General features: G+C 39.4%; 1 pseudogene; it reads left to right on the top strand.

Moving 5' to 3' along the window:
• Positions 1-1,854: 1,854 nt before the first annotated feature.
• On the top strand, positions 1,855-2,256 carry LOC123942735 (annotated as a pseudogene).
• Positions 2,257-5,438: the final 3,182 nt, after the last annotated feature.

Below are 5,438 nucleotides of genomic sequence, written 5' to 3'. Positions count from 1 at the left end.
CACTCACTTATAATCGAACAAGCAAAAACTCAACAATTCAGTCATAACAAACCAAATAGACAATTCTTGATGCCCAAATTTTGAAAGTCTGATAAAATGAAAATGCATCATCATTTCTGGAAAGAGATCAAAGCACCTATTTTTAATTTTATGAAACCAACCAGCAGAGGGAGCAAGAGAGATATATAAGTGTTCCTGTTTCTTCTTGCAGACCTTCTACTATGGTTGCTGTCTAGACCTTGGCTGTATTTTTAATATATATTCCCCCAATCCCTAGGCAGAAATTCTGCTGTATAATCACCACATGCCTGTGAAGTCAGTTCTAAGAGATTCTACTTGCACAATTTCTTTCTTCAATCTTGAGTCCCATGAAAACCTCAAAAGCTACCGTGTGACAAACCAGGAATAAAATTTTAGATCTTCAAAACTCTATCTAGGTAGAACAGGAATTAGGGCAAAGACATTTTCAATGAATAAAAAAAATGAGCTTTCTAGCTATTACGATAAATGGTATTAATGAATTTCTTCTGTGTTCTGGCTCATCTAAAATATTTTGAGAGATTTTCACACATACTCTAATGGAGGTTTTACTACATTCATAGTAAAATTGTATTTTTTATATGATCAGGAAATAACAAAGATGGGGTTCCTTTGAAAAGAATTGTTTATATTTTTTTATATGTATGTGTGTGTGAATAGCGCATATATACTATATCTGATATATTTCTACATTCCCATAAAATATCTCTTAAAACATTATAGATTAAAAGAGTTTCTCATTATCCTGGATATATTGGTTTAGATAATTCTGTTAAACATAATCATGAAGATGGCCAAAGACTTGTGTGTGGTTTACAGTGTCCACTGCAAAAGATTTAAGAATGTCATACTTGCATTATTTGGATGAGTTCAATATGAGGACTCTTTGGATGTATAAGATCTTATTACCCAAACTGTGCCTTGAATTTAATGAATATATATATATATATATTTTTTTAATTTATTTTAGAGAGAGAGCACACATGACCTGGGGGGAGGGGGAGGGGAGAGGGAGAAGTAGAGAAGTTGGGCAGGGAGCCTGAAGTGTGAAGTGTAGCTGGATCCACAACCCTGAGATCATAACCTGAGCCAAAATCAAGAGCCCTATGCTGAAGCAACTGAGCCACGCAGGTGCCCCTTTGATGAAGTTATGTTAAAGTACAGCCACAAGGATGAAGAAGCAAAAAAGAAGAAAAACCTGTGATAATGCAAAGCTAATATGAATTTAATATGAATCATTTTATCCATCTCCTGAAGAATATCAAAAAGGAAAAGAAGTATTATAGGGCATTTCGTTTTCTTTTATTTTTATTAACATATAATGTATTATTTACTCCAAGAGTACAGGTCTATGAATCATCAGTCTTACACATTTCACAGCATTTTGTTTTTAAGAGAATGTCATTATAAATAATATCATTCATGTAGTTTCTTTTGTTTTGAGGATGTATAAACTCTTACAGCACCAAAATGTATCGCAAACTTCGGGAATTTCCAGATATCATGGCATGGTGGACATCTTTATCACTCCTGTAATTCTTGACTTTAGATAGAATTACATCTGACTGAGTTATTTGAGCTGATCTCCAAACACAAGTCATATGAAGCTCTTTTTTTGAAGTTTTTATTTATTTGAGAGAGAGAGAGAGAACGAGAGCATGGGAGGGTGAAGAGCAGAAGTAGAAGCAGACTCCCCACTGAGCAAGGGACTCCATCCCAGGACTCGAGCATCATGACCCAAGCGGAAGACAGGCTTAACTGACTGAGCCATCCAGGTGCCCTCATGTGGATCTCTTTTACCGGGGATGCATCAGTATGGGCTATGTTTGCACCAAAACCATGAGGAAGGTGGTGCGGGTCATCACGGAGAAGTACTACAGTCACCTGAGCAATGACTTCCACACCAACAACACCGTGTGTGGGGACATCATCGAAATTCCCAGCAAGAAGCTCTGCAGCAAGATAGCAGGTTGGCTCATGCCTCTGATGGGCTAGAATCAGAGAGGTCTGGTGAGAGGTATCTGCATCAAAGTGCAGGAGGAGAGAGGAAGGAGAGATAATTATATCCCTGAAGTCTCAGCCCTGGAGCAGGAGATCATCACGGTAGATCCTGACACGAAAGAACTGCTGAAGCCCTTCTTTGGCAGCCTGTGCAAATTGCAGGTCACTCAGCTTGCAACTGGGATGAGTTTCAAAACACCACATGGAGTTGTTTGAATCGTTCAGCTGTGCTGTAATATCTTCCATAAACCCTGGGAAAAAAAATTCATATAGAGATTCCCCTGACTAAGGGTAATGAGATTATTTTTATGAGGAGTAGATTGGATATGTGTATGTGTGTATGTCTGTGTGTATCTGTTTGACTGCTCAACAACAGAAATAACCTTAATATTTGCCTCCTCAAGGGAGGGACAAACATCTAACTATTGTGAAAGTCTTTTTTTTTTTTTTCCCTTGTTGTCTATTTCTTTCCTGTAGTGAATTAGTTTTTATTACAATGTGGTCATTCCTTGTGCTGGAGACATAAACTGGGAGGGCCACTGGACCTCTAAGGGGGATACCTTGTCTGTCTTCTGGCTGGGTAGTTGGGTTGTGCAACTCATGGAAAGAACAGCATTACAGCTTGAGAAGAACATACCACTGAGTGTTTTGTAAGAACATCTAGGAGAGAAACAAATAAACTAGTGTTGGCATTCATTTCATTAAAGACACTAATTAAAGCAAAGTTTGAACACTCAAAAACAGCATCTTTTACTTTATTTTTTAATTTTTATTATTTATTTATTTATTTATTTTAAAAAATATTTTATTTATTTATTTGACAGAGAGATCACCAATAGGCAGAGAGGCAGACAGACAGAGAGAGAGAGAGAGAGAGAGAGAAGCAGGCTCCCTGCTGAGCAGAGAGCCTGATGTGGACCTGGATCCCAGGACCCTGAGGTCATGACCTGAGCTGAAGGCAGAGGTTTAACCCAGTGAGCCACCAAGGTACCCCTCATCTTTTACTTTAAAAGAATTTAAATCCCCAGATTTCTCTGTTTAATTCTTCTTGATAATGCAGCTTAATGAAGCTCATTGTGTGATTTTTTGGTCCAGTGGGTATGGATGACATTTGAGCTTGTTGAATTGACTCAAAGATTGAGAAAAGGTGCAGGAGAGGAGGCGATCTGGTATGGTTCATTACCATATCGGGGAACTGGCTTGGACTCGCAGTCCAGAGATGTCAGTTCTCAACCCAGTTTTATCATTCAGTAATTGCTTGTACTTGGCTAATTCAACAAATTTGTTTTCTTATCTGGTAAATGTCTTACCTCTTCTTATAGGATAATGCAATCACATGGAGGAACCTAGCATGCTATAAACATATGAGCTACCTTTATAAAAATTATTTCTTGTTATGAAAAAATAGTCAAGTGGATGATTGTTATGGCTATGATCAAGATGCATTTTTATTACACTCTAGAATATATAGCTTGGAAATGACAACACTTAACTAGGACTAAGCCAAAGTACTCTCATCTTTGGGAGTAAGGTGAAAAAAATGAGGTATTCATTAGGACATTTGTGGTGATTAGGGAGATGACCTTAATAGGTTATCAAATTCACAGCCTCTCACAATGGACCAAACTTAAGCCAATTCAATTAAATGAGATTTTCCATTGTTTACAAAGACTGCCAGAGCCAGCCAGGACTCTTCCAATAAAGGAGTTTCAATATTATGCAATTCTTTCTTATATAATTCTTTTTTTTTTTTTAAAGATTTTATTTATTTATTTGACAGAGAGATCACAAGCAGACAGAGAGGCAGGCAGAGAGAGAGAGAGGGAAGCAGGTTCCCTGCCAAGCAGAGAGCCTGATGCGGGACTCGATCCCAGGACCCTGAGATCATGACCTGAGCCGAAGGCAGCGGCTTAACCCACTGAGCCACCCAGGCGTCCCTCTTATATAATTCTTAATTCTCAGGCTTCACCAGCATAGGGATAAAAATAGAATGTTATGATTATTGCAAGTTGGTATTTCTCTGACCCAGCTCCTATTTTACTGTGGGAGAACTCTAGACCACCCTAACATATCTACTAAATAGTTATAACATCCTGTGTATCACCTACAGTCAGCAAATTTATTCTTTTAACTACCAAATGGCATCCTATGTTCTATTTTTTTTTTTTTCTCTTTTACGCTGACTCCAGACAGTCTGTCTACTGCCTTCTGGTATGAAAAATAACAGCTTTGCTGCCGGTGCTACCCTATGGAGATGATTCTAGAAGTAACAGTGTGTGGTGCCCAGGCTGCCAATGCCTATTGCTGAGTGAGTTGTTGAATCTGTCATGGGATCAGCCATCAAGATGTCCTATTGTTGGGGGTAAGACTCTCCCCAGTTCTGCAGCTGGCCTGTGTACTCAGTATTTGTCCCGGGTGTTCTTGCTTTTACATGCTCTTTAGCGGATACTTCCACGTTCTGGCACTTAGCCATGGGTCTGTGAGTTCTGAGATGAGGGAGTGAGTGACTGACATTGTGCTTTCCTCACAGTTATATCTTCCCTTCGATTCTGGCACAGCATACTTGGAGCAAATGTGTGTGCCTCATTCCTTTTTCTCTGTACATTTTACCCAGGAGGACTTTGGTCTCCTATATAATACTCCCTAGAAAGCTCACCTTAGGGTCTGGTGTGTAACTCATATGCTTACTATCCCAGAATGTCTGAATAAAATCTCTTTATCATATGGACTTTCAGCCTTTTCCTTCGGTTTAGTACTGAGAGAGGACTCTCTCTCTCTTTTTTAAGGTTTTATTTATTTGACAGAGATCACAAGTAAACAGAGAGGCAGGCGGGGGTGGGGGTGGGGAGCAGGCTCCCCGGTGAGTGGAAAGCCGGATTCTGGGCTCGATCCCGGGACTGTGAGATCATGACCTGAGCTGAAGGCAGAGGCTTAACCCACTGAGCCACACAGGTGCCCCAGAACTTTCATTTTTGCAGCAGTACTTTATACTCTTACGGATCATGGTATCATACTCATACTCTCAACCATCCTTTCTGCAAAAAAAATCAATCTCCATTTCTTTTTAAAGCAAGGGTGTAGTTTTGTCGACTCTTATTCATCTTTGTGGTTGTAGGCTTGAAGTCTTCAACTTACTCACAAAGTAGGACACCTTATTCTAAAATGTAACTTCTCTCTTCCACAAGGTTTCTTTGTTTCTCAAACCTCAGTGACTAGATGAAGCATTATTTATGGGGTCCTAACATAACCCCCGTTCTCAGTATGCCTAGTGTTATTGGAATCACACGAAGCGTACATGCCTTTTAAATGATGCATAAGAATGAAGTGTTATAGCAGGCTCCTGGTTTACCCTGGCTTGTAATTTCCCGAGAGATGCCAGAATTGGCCAAGGAACTTCT

The sequence above is a fragment of the Meles meles genome, chromosome 5 (genome assembly GCF_922984935.1).
Source record: "Meles meles chromosome 5, mMelMel3.1 paternal haplotype, whole genome shotgun sequence".
Lineage (NCBI taxonomy): Eukaryota > Metazoa > Chordata > Mammalia > Carnivora > Mustelidae > Meles > Meles meles.
Note: the sequence above shows the minus strand (reverse complement) of the source record. Positions and strands in the feature narration are given on the sequence as shown.